The sequence below is a fragment of the Lipotes vexillifer genome, unplaced genomic scaffold (genome assembly GCF_000442215.2).
Source record: "Lipotes vexillifer unplaced genomic scaffold, Lipotes_vexillifer_v1.1 scaffold70, whole genome shotgun sequence".
NCBI lineage: Eukaryota > Metazoa > Chordata > Mammalia > Artiodactyla > Lipotidae > Lipotes > Lipotes vexillifer.
The window spans coordinates 3,590,039-3,604,340 of record NW_006789896.1 but is presented as its reverse complement, the minus strand read 5'-3'; positions in this window follow the sequence as shown (position 1 = coordinate 3,604,340).

Sequence of the window (14,302 nt, the reverse complement as noted above, 5' to 3'; positions counted from 1 at the left end):
CGTTGCAGAGCACAGGCTCTGGACGCGCAGGCTCAGCGGCCATGGCTCACGGGCCCAGCCGCTCCGCGGCATGTGGGATCTTCCTGGACCAGGGCACGAACCCGTGTCCCCTGCATCGGCAGGCGGACTCTCAACCACTGTGCCACCAGGGAAGCCCCCCAGATGTTATCTTTTGACAAGTTTTTATTCTTCCAAGTATTTACTGAGTGCTAATTACGTGTTGGATGTTTTTCTAGGCACTTGATGTACATTATGGAGGAAAGAAAACAAAATGTTGCTCCTCTAAGAGTTTACATTCTTGTGGGAATGGGGGATACAGATAATAAACAAAGACATAATGTATATAATATGTTAGAAGGTGGTAAGTGCTATAGAAAAGAATATTCTCTGACAGTTTTATATTGTGCTTTCATTGTATTGATTATAAATATTTAATATAATGATATTGTAAATAATCTTAATGACCTCCTATAACAAAGTACTGACTTGTGATTTCAGAGCAATTATTTATATTTGTGTTTTCTCTCACATAATGGATAGTGAATGCAAAAAAAAAAAATGTTATGGTACAATCTTAAAATGAAGGCGTCATACTGGTTCAAAGAGGATTGATTCATAACAGCATGAATGTAAAGATGCCATGAACCCTAAAGAACATACACTGCAGAAGTTGGTTTTATACTGAATTTGAAATCGCTATTGTATTGCACAGACCGTATCTTTGTATGTACCTCCTTTAAATAATTCTACAGTGTTTAAAACCCTGTTCTGAATGCCATTAATCAGATTGCTTAGTGCACACTTAAATCACAAGAATATTTAAACATATCTTCAAGTAAAAGATAGCTCTACAATGTTAACAATGATACCTTGTTAAAATAGGCACTCAAAGATTGTTTATGGCCAGGTGTTGGTTAAATATAAATCTGATCATAGTATACTGTCAAACAAAGCCTTTAAATTGTGAAAAAATATTAAGGTTTAACTTACATATATTAAAGTACAGAACACTTTAGTATGCAACTCAGCAAGCATTAAGGCTGTTTTATACAGCATAAATTTTTACTTTTGTAAAGAGACAGGGTCCACATTAGTAACAGTAAAATTTTAAACTACAGAAACACATTAAATGTAGAACCAGACCGAAGAAAAATCACCTTATATTAAATCCAATGATAGCAATTTAGTTTTAGTAAAATAAAATAACTTACCATTCAATTACTTTTATTTATACATTATTGGTTTTTCATTGTTTTAATTTGTAAATTTGCTTTAGTTTTATTGTTATAGGAGCTTAAGAAAATGCATTATACCTAATTTATGATTTTATGTTTGTACATACTTAAGTAATATAGCATTGAGATTCTACGAGATTTCAGTTTTAAAGCTCCATATATTTCTGAGATTTGAGAAACACTGCACTATGCATTGCTGTCTCCTTCTAAATAAAAATGTATTTGATAAACAGTCATTATATTTGAGCACCTTTAATGCACCACCCATATCTCTTCTTTGATTGCCAAGTTACCATCTAGTAGAATATTGTCTTCTATAGAAAGTAGGACCTGTATCTATCTAGTTCCCATTTGTAATGCTCTCAGCAAGTAGTGTTCATTCAGGTTGGTGATGAGATTCAAACTATTAACATTTCAAAAATTCCATTTAGTTGGGAATTTTTTACACATATTAATTCTTCCTGTATAGGTCCTTATTATAGAAACTTCAGTCATTCTATCCTTTACTGTGTTTTCATGTTAACATTTTTACAATTCTAAATTTCTAAATTTTTGAATTTAGGTTTAAGAGACTGGATTGAATTAGAACTAAATTTTTAAACATAAATTATATCCAGTAAATAATCCATGTTCCCCAGGCCAGTTTGGGGGAAGATTTGGAGAGGTAAACTGGAGCACCTGTTTACATCATGGCAATGAAAACAACTGCATGTTGTTTAAAATGTCTTTGCCACCTACTATGAATATAATTAAAGCCACTGAATTGTATGCTTTACATGGGTGAAATGGGTGAATATAATCTGAATTATATCTCAGTGAAGCTGTTGTTTAAAAGTAGAGCCATGCAACAGTTGACTTTCATTTACCATCTTTTCCTTTGTGATACCAATTTCATATTTAGTACATCTGTATATATTAATTCATAGTTCAATGTTATATTTCCATCAGGTAGTCAGATTGATGGAAAAATATACTCCTTTAAGTTTACCCAAATATTTTCTGTTTCTTGTTCTCATCATTCCCTGCTATATATCTACGTTTCCATCTAAATTTCCTCAGCCTGTAGAATTTCCTATAGAATTACTTGTAATACAGCTCTGCTGATAATAGTTTCTCTCAATTTCAGTTTTTCTAAAAATGTATTTATTTTCCTTTCATTTTTTAAGATAACTTTTTTGGATATAGAATTTTTTTTATTTTTTTAACATTTTAACTGGAGTATAATTCCTTTACAATGGTGTGTTAGTTTCTGCTTTATAACAAAGTGAATCAGCTATACATATATATATATATATATATATATATATATATATATATATTATAACAAAGTGAATGAGCTATACATATATATATATATATATATATATATATATATATATATATATCCCCATATCTCCTCCCTCTTGCGTCTCCTTCCCACCATCCCTATCCCATCCCTCTAGGTGGTCACAAAGCACTGAACTTATCTCCCTATGCTGTGCGGCTGCTTCCCACTAGCTATCTATTTTACATTTGGTAGTGTATATAAGTCCATGCCACTCTCTCACTTCGTCCCAGCTTACCCTCCCGCCACCCGTGTCCTCAAGCCCATTCTCTACATCTGCGTCTTTATTCCTGTCCTGCCCCTAGGTTCATCATAACCTTTTATTTTTTTAGATTGCATATATATGTGTTACCATATGGTATTTGTTTTTCTCTTTCTAACTTAATTCACTCTGCATGACAGACTCTAGGTCCATCCACCTCACTACAAATAACTCAATTTCGTTTCTTTTTATGGCTGAGTAATATTCCATTGTATATATGTGCCACATCTTCTTTATCCATTCATCTGTCGATGGACACTTCAGTTATTTCCATGTCCTGGCTATTGTAAATAGTGCTGCAATGAACATTGTGGTACATGACTCCTTTTGCATTATGGTTTTCTCAGGGTATATGCCCAGTAGTGGGATTGCTGGGTCATATGGGAGTCCTATTTTTAGTTTTTTAAGGAACCTCCATACTGTTCTCCATAGTGGCTGTATCAATTTACTTTCCCACCAACAGTGTAGGACGGTTCCCTTTTCTCCACACCCTTTCCAGCATTTATTGTTTGTAGATTTTTTGTTTGTTTGTTTGTTTTTGCGGTACGCGGGCCTCCCACTGCTGTGGCCTCTCCCGCTGCGGAGCACAGGCTCCAGACGTGCAGGCTCAGCGGCCATGGCTCACGGGCCCAACCGCTCTGTGGCATGTGGGATCCCGCCAGACCAGGGCACGAACCCGTGTCCCCTGAACTGGCAGGCAGACCCTCAACCACTGTGCCACCAGGGAAGCCCTGTTTGTAGATTTTTTTATGATGGCCATTCTGACCAGTGTGAGGTGATACCTCACTGTAGTTTTGATTTGCATTTCCTAATGATTGGTGATGGTGAGCATCCTTTCATGTGTTTGTTGGCAATCTGTATATCTTCTTTGGAGAAATGTCTATTTAGGTCTTCTGCCCATTTTTGGATTGGGTTGTTTGATTTTTTGATATTGAGCTGCATGAGCTGCTTGTATGTTTTGGAGATTAATCCTTTCTTAGCTGCTTCGTTGGCAAATAATTTCTCCCATTCTGAGGGTTGTCTTTTTGTCTTGTTTATGGTCTCATTTGCTGTGCAAAAGCTTTTACGTTTCATTAAGTCCCATTTGTTTATTTTTGTTTTTATTACCATTTCTCTAGGAGGTGGATCAAGAAAGATCTTGCTGGGATTTATGTCATACAGTCTTCTGCCTATGTTTTCCTCGAAGAGTTTTATAGTGTCTGGCCTTACATTTAGGTCTTTAATCCATTTTGAGTTTCTTTTTGTGTATGGTGTTAGGGAGTGTTCTAATTTCACTCTTTTACATGTAGCTATCCAGTTTTCCCAGCACCACTTAATGAAGAGGCTGTCTTTTCTCCACTCTATATTCTTCCGTCCTTTATCAAAAATAAGGTGACCATATGTGTGTGCATTTACCTCTGGGCTTTCTATCCTGTTCCATTGATCTATATTTCTGTTTTTGTGCCAGTACCATACTGTCTGGATTACCGTAACTTGGTAGTATAGTCTAAAGTCAGGGAGCCTGATTCCTCCAGCTCCATTTTTCTTTCTCAAGATTGCTTTGGCTATCCGGGGTCTTTTGTGTTTCCATCCAAATTGTGAAGTTTTTTTGTTCTAGTTCTGTGAAAAATGCCATTCGTAGTTTGATAAGAATTGTATTGAATCTGTAGATTGTTTTGGGTAATATAGTCATTTTCACAATGTTGATTCTTCCAATCCAAGAACATGGTATATCTCTCCATCTGTTTGTATCATCTTTAATTTCCTTCATCAGTGTCTTACAGTTTTATGAATACAGACCTTTTGTCTCCTTAGGTAGGTTTATTCCTAGGTATTTTATTCTTTTTGTTGCAGTGGTAAATGGGAGTGCTTCCTTAGTTTCTCTTTCAGATTTTTTCATCATTAGTGTATAGGAATGCAAGAGATTTCTTACATTAATTTTGTATCCTGCTACTTTACCAAATTCATTGATTAGCTCTAGTAGTTTTCTGGTAGCATCTTTAGGAGTCTCTATGTATAGTATCATGTCATCTGCAAATAGTGACAGTTTTACTTCTTCTTTAACGATTTGGATTCCTTTTATTTCTTTTACTTCTCTGATTGCTGTGGCTAAAACTTCCAAAACTACGTTGAATAACAGTGGTGAGAGTGGGCAACCTTGTCTTGTTCCTGATCTTAGTGGAAATGGTTTCAGTTTTTCACCATTGAGAACGATGTTGGTTGTGGGTTTGTCATATATGGCCTTTATTATGTTGAGGTAAGTTCCCTCTACGCCTACTTTCTAGAGTTTTTATCATAAATGGGTGTTGAATTTTGTCAAAAGCTTTTTCTGCATCTATTGAGATGATCATGTGGGTTTTATCTTTCTATTTGTTAATATGGTATTACATTGATTTATTTGCATATGCTGAAGAATCTTTGTATTCCTGGAGTAAAACCCACTTGACCATGGTGTATGATCCTTTTAATGTGTTGTTGGGTACTGTTTGCTAGTATTTTGTTGAGGACCTTTGCATCTATGTTCATCAGAGATATTGGCGTGCAGTTTTCTTTCTTTGTGACATCTTTGTCTGGTTTTGGTATCAAGATGATGGTGGCCTCGTATTATGAGTTTGGGAGTGTTCCTCTCTCTCTGATATATTTTGGAGGACTTTGAGAAGGATAGGTGTTAGCTCTTCTCTAAATGTTTGATTGAATTCGCCTGTGAAGCCATCTGGTCCTCGGCTTTTGTTTGTTGGAAGCTTTTTAATCACAGTCTCAATTTCAGTGCTTTTGATTGGTCTGCTTATATTTTTTGTTTATTCCTGGTTCAATCTCAGAAGGTTGTGCTTTTCTAAGAATTTGTCCATTTCTTCCAGGTTGTCCATTTTATTGGCACGGAGTTGCTTGCAGTAATTTCTCATGATCCTTTGTATTTCTGCAGGGTCAGTTGTTACTTCTCCTTTTTCATTTCTAATTCTATTGATTTGAGTCTTCTCCCTTTTTTTCCTGATGAGTCTGGCTAATGGTCTATCAATTTTATTTATCTTCTCAATGAACCAGCTTTTCGTTTTATTGATCTTTGCTACTGTGTCCTTCATTTCTTTTTCATTTATTTCTGATCTGATCTTTATGATTTCTTTCCTTCTGCTAACTTTGGGGGTTGTTTGTTCTTCTTTCTCTAATTGCTTTAAGTGTAAGATTAGGTTGTTTATTTGAGATTTTTCTTGTTTCTTGAGGTGAGATTGTATTGCTATAAGCTTCCCTCTTAGGACTGCTTTTGCTACATCCCATAGGTTTAGGGTCATCCTGTTTTCGTTGTCATTTGTTTCTAGGTACTATTTGATTTCCTCTTTAATTCCTTCAGTGATCTCTTGGTTATTAAGTAGTGTATTGTTTAGCCTCCATGTGTTTGTATATTTTACAGTTTTTTTTCCTGTAATTGTTATCTAGTCTTATAGCATTGTGGTTGGAAAAGATACTTGATACAATTTCAGTTTTCTTAAATTTAGCAAGGCTTGATTTGTGACCCAAGATATGATCTATCCTGGAGAATGTTCCTTGAGTACTTGAGAAGAGAGTGTATTGTGTGGTTTTTGGATGGAATGTCCTACAAATATCAATTAAGTCCATCTTGTTTAATGTATCATTTAAAGCTTGTGTTTCCTCATTTATTTTCATTTGGATGATCTCTTCCTTGGTGAAAGTGGGGTGTTAAAGTCCCCTAGTATGATTGTGTTACTGTCTATTTACCCTTTCATGCCTGTTAGCATTTGCCTTATCTATTGAGGTGCTCCTATGTTGGGTGCATAAGTACTTACAATTGTTATATTTTCTTCTTGGATTCATCCCTTGATCATCATGTACTGTCCTTCTTTGTCTCTTGTAAAAGTCTTTATTTTAAAGTCTATTTTGTCTGATATGAGAATTGCTACTCCAGCTTTCTTTTATTTTCTATTTGCATGGAATATCTTTTTCCATCCCCTCACTTTCAGTCTGTATGTGACCCTAGGTCTGAAGTGGGTCTTTTGTAGACAACATATATACAGGTCTTGTTTTTGTATCCATTCAGCCAATCTGTGTCTTTTGGTTGGAGCATTTAATCCATTTACATTTAAGGTAATTATCAATATGTATGTTCCTGTTACCATTTTCTTAATTGTTTTTGGTTTGTTATTGTAGGTCTCTTTTTTCTCTTGTGTTTCCTGCCTACACATGTGCCTTTAGTATTTGTTGTAATGCTGGTTTGGTGGTGCTGAATTGTCTTAGCTTTTGCTTGTCTGTAAAGGTTTTAATTTCTCCATCACGGCTGAATGAGATCCTTGCTCAGTAGAGTAATCTTGGTTGTAGCTTTTTCCGTTTCATCACTTTAAATACGTCCTGCCAGTCCCTTCTGGCTTGCAGAGTTTCTGCTGAAAGATCAGCTGTTAACCTTATGGGGATTCCCTTGTATTTTATTTGTTGCTTTTCCCGTGCTGGTTTTAATTTTTTTTCTTTGTATTTAATTTTTGATAATTTCATTAATATGTGTCTTGGTGTGTTTCTCCTTGGATTTATCCTGTATGGGACTTTCTGCGCTTCCTGGACTTGATTAACTTTTTCCTTTCCCATATTAGGGATGTTTTCAACTATAATCTCTTCAAATATTTTCTCAGTCCCTTTTTTATCTCTTCTTCTTCCGGGACCCCTATAATTCGAATATTGGTACATTTAATGTTGTCCCATAGGTCTCTGAGACTTTCCTCAATTCTGTTCATTCTTTTTTCTTTATTCTGCTCTGCAGTATTTATTTCCATTTTATCTTCCAGGTCACTTATCTGTTCTTCTGCCTCAGTTATTCTTCTATTTATTCCTTCTAGAGAATTTTTAATTTCATTTATTGTGTTGTTCATTGTTGTTTCTTTGCTCTTTAGTTCTTCTAGGTCCTTGTTAAATGTTTCTTGTCTCAATTCTATTTCCAAGATTTTGGACCATCTTTACTATCATTACTCTGAATTCTTTTTCAGGTAGACTGCCTATTTCCTCTTCATTTGTTTGGTCTGGTGGTTTTTGACCTTACTCCATCATCTGCTGTGTGTTTCTCTGTCTTCTCATTTCGCTTAACTTACTGTGTTTGGGGTCTCCTTTTCACAGGCTGCAGGGTCGGAGTTTCCATTGTTTTTGGTGTCTGTCTCCAGTGGCTAAGGTTGGTTCAGTGGGTTGTGTAGGCTTCCTGTTGGAGGGGACTAGTGCCTGTGTTCTGGTGGATGAGGCTGGATCTTGTCTTTCTGGTGGGCATGTCCGCGTCCAGTGGTGTGTCTTGGGGTGCCTGTGACCTTATTATGATTTTCGGCAGCCTCTGTGCTAATGGTTGGGGTTGCGTTCCTGTCTTGTTAGTTGTTTGTCATAGGGTGTCCAACACTGTAGCTTGCTGGTCGTTGAGTGGAGCTTTGTCTTAGCATTGAGATGGAGATCTCTGGGAGAGCTTTTGCCATTTGATATTACGTGGAGCTGGGGGGTCTCTGGTGGACCAATGTCCTGAACCTGGCTCCTCCACCTCAGAGGCACAGGCCTGACATGTGGCCAGAGCACCAAGACCCTGTCAGGCACACGGTTTTGATGAAAAGGGAGAAAGAAAGGAAGAAAGGAAGGAAGGAAGAAAGAAAGATAAATGAATAAAATAAAATAAAGTTATTAAAATAAAAAATAATTATTAAAAATAAATAAAAAGTAATAAAAAAAAGAAAGAAGAGAGCAACCAAAGCAAAAAAGGATATCCACCAACAATAACAAGCACTAAAAAATATACTAAAAAATTAAAAAAAGACAGACCCCTATGACAAATGGTAAAGCAAAGTTATACAGACAAAATCACACAAAGAAGCATAAACATACACACTCACAAAAAGAGAAAAAGGGAAAATATATATACATATCATTGCTCCCAAAGTCCACCACCTGAATTTTGGGATGATTCGTTGTCTATTCTCCAGTATTCCACAGATGCAGGGGACATCAAGTTAATTGTGGAGATTTAATCCACTGTTCCTGAGGCTGCTGGGTGAGATTTCCCTTTCTCTTCTTTGTTCATACAGCTTCTGGGGTTCAGCTTTGGATTTGGCCCCGCCTCAGTGTGTAGGTCGCCTGAGGGTGTCTGTTCCCACCCAGACAGGATGGGGTTAAAGTAGCAGCTGATTAGGGGGCTCTGGCTCACTCAGGACAGGGGGAGGGAAGGGTACAGAATGCGGGGAGAGCCTGCGGTGGCAGAGGCCAATATGACATTGCAACCGCCTGAGATGTACCGTGTGTTCTCCTCAGGAAGTTGTCCCTGGATCACAGGACCCTGGCAGTGGCGGGCTGCACAGGCTCCCGGGCGGCGGGGTATGGATAGTGACCTGTGCTTACACACAGGCTTCTTGGTGGCTGCAGCAGCAGCCTTAGCATCTCATACCCGTCTCCGGTGTCCATGCTGATAGCCACGGCTTACGCCCATCTCTGGAGTTCATTTAGGCGGTGCTCTGAATCCCCTCTCTTCGCACACCCTGAAACAATGGTCTCTTGCCTCTTAGGCAGTTCCAGGCTTTTTCCCGGACTCCCTCCCAGCTAGCTGTGGCACACTAGTCCCCTTCAGCCTGGGTTCACGCAGCCAACCCCAGTCCTCTCCCTGGGATCTGACCTCCGAAGCCCAAGCCTTAGCTCCCTGCCCCCACCTGCCCTGGCGGCTGAGCAGACAACCCTCTTGGGCTGGTGAGTGCTGGTCAGCACCAATCCTCTGTGCAGAATCTCTCCGCTTTGCCCCCTGCACCTCTGTTGTTGCGCTCTCCTCTGTGGCTCCGAAGCTTCCCCTCCCTGCCACCCCCTGTCCCTGCCAGTGAAGGGGCTTCCTAGTGTGTGGAAACTATTCCTCCTTCACAGCTCCCTTCCAGTGGTGCAGGTCCTGTCCCTATTCTTTTTTCTCTGTTTTTTCTTTTTTCTTTGCCCAACCAGGTACTTGGGGAGTTTCTTGTCTTTTGGGAAGTCTGAGGTTTTCTGCCAGTGTTCAGTAGTTGTTCTATAGCTGGATATAGAATTTAAATTTAACATTTCCCACTCCCCCAGTATTTTAAAGATGTTGTCCTATTCTCTCCTGCCCTCCATAGTTTCTAATGAGAAATCAGTTGTCATTTGTATCATTTTTCCCATTTTTAATGGGGCTTTTTCCCACTGGCTACTCTTCTCTTTATCTGTTTTCAGCCAGTTGTTGAGAATTTGCCTAAATGTGGTTTTCTTTATATTTATGTAAATTGGAATTCATTGATCTTCTTGGATCTGTAAGTTTGTTTTTTCATCAGCTTCAGAAAAATTTGGCCATTATTTCCACAAATATTTTTTCTGCCCAATTTTCTGTCTCCTCTCTGAGAATACAGTTAAATATAACTTAAATCATTTAAATATGGTCCCACACATGACTGAGTCTTTGTTCTGTATTTTTCAGAATTTTTTCTTTCTTGTCTTCAGTTTTAAAATTTTCTATTAATCTGCCTCAGGTTCACTGTTTCCTTTATTTGGCTATATCTAACCTACTCTTATTCCCATCCAGTAAATTTTTCATTTCAGAAGTTGTATATTTCGGTTCTTCTTTTTGATAGTATGTATTTTCCTTCTGTAATTCTCCAACTGTCTGTGAATTTTGACCACATTTTTAATTCCTTGAACATATTTGTATAAGCTGTTTAAAAATTTTTATCTTCAAATTCTAACATCTGGCTAATTTTAGGATTGGTTTCTGTTGAGTGTTTTTTCTCTTGAATATGGGTCACATTTTTCTGTTTCTTCACATATTTAGTAATTTTTAGTTGTACCCTTGTAGAGACTATAGATAGCTTCATCTGTGTACTATTTGTTTTGTTATACCAAGCAATTTAAGTATCTGAGCTCGAACTCCAAACTCTGCCCTGAGCTAAAATTGTCACTTATTTTTTCAGCCTTCCAGTTGTTGCTTTCTGCCAGGCCCTTGGCACATACATTAATCAAGGTCAGCCAAGAATTTGAAGGAGTATATATGTAGATTTTGCTCCCCCTAGTTCCTTAGCTTCCTCCTTTCTGAGATTTTCCATTATTTTATAGCCATTCCAGCAGTCCAAGACTCTTCCCTCTGAACCTTCCAATCAGTCAAGACTGCATTTTTCTGCTTGAGTTCCAGCTACTTCATGCAGTGCAGACTGGGAGGTGCCTTTAGGTGAAAAGCCATGTAAATGCAGAATTAGTGCAGTTTCCTTCTTTCAAGTGTCAACTCCCAACAGCCACTTTTAAGTTTCTCTCAAGTACCTTCAAACAACTGTTTGTATATTTTTCCCCAAGGTTTATTGTTATCTGTAAGGTTTATTGTTATCTGTAAGGTTTATTGTTACCTTTATGATGGTTAACCTAATAAGAGTCACTCCCCCAATACCAAAAATGTAACTTATGTATTATATTTTTTAACTTGAAGAATAACTACCTAGAGAACATTCCTTTTTTTAGTCTCATGAATGAATTCATGTTCTTGTCTCATGAATGCAATCAAGATGTTTTCTTAATTCTCTGAGAATATTCATTATAGGTCTTATGAGGTTACTTTCTCCTTATTGTTCTTTTCTTTCCTCAAAGGTCCTTTTTTTTCTTAATTGGCTTTTCAGTGTCAAGAGAAGTCCTTTACTCAAGTATCTATTCCTTGACTTTCAATTTGTATTTGAGTGTGAGGTACTAAAAAGATCTTTGAAAACTCTCTGCATGAATGTGGATTGTTATCTGTTAGTGTCAGGTTAGGTAAAATAACTGGTCATTTTATTATGAACATCCAAATGTCAGTATTTCTAAATATTTTATCTTATGATGGATTTTTCAGAGAAGGTTTTTATAAGCTCCTCTTTTGTGAGTATGAGCTTGGCTTCCAGCATTGTTGGGACCAAGTTTGGGAAACAAACTAGTATTGTCAGCATTTAATACATAGAGTTTCAAATAATTCACCTGTTTTCAAGATGAAGATACAGTCTTCAGCCCAATCTGGTGTTCCACTTCACAGTCTCACGGGTTGTGCTTCTTCAAAGAGTAAATCTCTAGTCTTCTCCATGGACAAATGAAAGACAGTTTGCTCAGCTACATGATTGGCAAAGGCTATATGTAGGTCTAAGTCTTTCTAATACAGACTTTTACCCAATCCCCATTGCTTCCTACCTTAGCTATACCCCCACATTCTGAAGTATCTAGGACCTACAATTTATGTGTCTTTATGAGATTCTGGAGTGTGAATTGACTTGTTTCTGAGCTGTCTCCCCTTCCTGGCTTAACTTTCTCTTTTCAGACTTTTGCTGAATCAGTTTTGACAATCCATCTGCTTTCTGGCTTCTAAAATTTTTAAATTTTTTTTTTCCTTTTCTGTTACCTTTGGCCTGTGGGTCTATTCCTTTTCGATCATTCTACCATCATTTTACTGCAGTTTTCAAAGGGAAAGGTATAAGTTTTTATGTTTAAGCCACTATTTTTAACTGTAAGTTAGTCTTCATCTATTGCTTGGGACTATTATGATAACTGTCTAATCTACTTGTCATTATTCTCCTTCCTCCAATACATTTTTATATTTACCTTCCCCCAACTTCTAGTTTTATTTTAAATTTCCAGTGGGCAAAGACCCAGACTTAAAAAATCTTAATTCATTTTGGAAAGGGCACTGCCCTTATTAGGCATAAATAGTTCTCCTTGGCTTACTGTAGTTTTTGTGGTCTATAACTATAAAATTTTTGTCATTAGTCAGCAGCACTGGAGAATAAGTGTTTTATAGTGTCATCCCCTGACAGGTCATTAATTTTGTCAGTAATGCACAAATGAGAGTACCTTTGTGGGAGTCCAGGAGTCCAGTGGGGAAGTTTCAGCCCACCATTAAAACAAAAAAGAGGATAGATGCATTGAAGAGGATAAGAATAGTTTCCCTTTATGTGGCACCTAACCCCCAAGGCAGCACAGCACAGTGCCAAGAGACACCCCCTTAGCCAGCAGTTTCTTCCACAAAACAAATCTTAAGAAATTTAGGGAGATTATTAGGTTACAAAACAAGTCTTAATAAATTTAGGAAGATTGAAATCATACCAAGTATCTTTTCTGCCTACAATAGTATGAAACTAGAAGTGAATAACAGGAGGAAAGCTGGAAAATTCATAAATATGTGGAAATAAACAACACTCTTCTAAACAATCAATGAGTCAAATAAGAAAACAAAAGGGAAATTAAAATATCTTAAAACAAATGAAAATAGAAAAACAACATACACAAACCAAGGGGAAACAGCAAACCAGTTCTACATGGCAGGTTTATAGCAATAAATGCCTACATTAAGAAAAAAGAAATATCTCAAAAAAAAAAAAAAACCTTAACTTTACACCTCAAGGAACTAGAGAAAGAAAACAAAACTTAGCCCAAAGTTAGCAGAAGGAAGGAAATAAAGATCAGAGCAGAAATAAGTGAAATAGAGAAGAGGAAAACAATAGAAGGAGACCAATAAAACTAACAGCTGGCTTTTTGAAAAGATAAACAAAATTGACAAACCTTTAGCTAAACCACAAAAAAAGAGAGAAGCCTCAAATAAATGAAGTCATAAATGACATGAAATGAAACAAAATGAAAGAGGAGACATTAAACTGATGGCAAATTTTTTTTAAAAGTGTCATAAGAAACTGCTAAGAACAACAATATGTCAACAAACTGAATAATCTAGAAGAAGTGGATAAATTCCTAGAAACCTACAACTGTCCAAGACTGAAACATGAAGCAGTAGGAAATCAAAATGGACTGGTTTAGGCAATTGAATTAGTAATCAAAAACCTCCCCCAAAAAGAAAAACCTAGGACCAGATGGCTTAACTGGAGAATTCCACCAAACATTTTAAAGAAGAATTTATGGCAGTCCTTCTCAAACTCTTTAGAAAAAGTGAAGATTATGGAATACTTCCAAACTCATTTTATGAGGCCAGCATTACTCTAATACTAAAGCTAGACAAGGACACTACAAGAAAAGAAAATTACAGACCAATATCCCTGATGAACATATATGTAAACATCCTCAGCAAAATACTAGCAAACTGAATTCAATAGCACGTTAAAATAATCATATACTATGTTCAAGTGGGATTTATCTCTGGGATATAAGGATGCTTCAACATACACAAATCAGTAAATATGATACAGCACTTAACAGAATGAACTATAAAAGTCATATGATCATCTCAATAGATGCAGAAAAAGCATTTTAAAAAAATTCAACATCCTTTCATGATAAAAACTCAACAAATTATAAAAGGAATGTACCTCAACATAATAAAGGCCGTATATGACAAGCCCACAGCTAACATTAAAAGTGAAAAGCTGAGAGTTTTCCTGTATGATTAGGAACAAGACAAGAATGCCCACTCTTGCTCCTTCTATCCAGCACAGCATTGGAAGTCCTAGCCAGAGCAATTAGGTAAGAAAAAGAAATAAAAGTCTTCCAAATTGGAAAGGAGGAAATAAAATTGTCTCTGTTTGCATCTTAAAT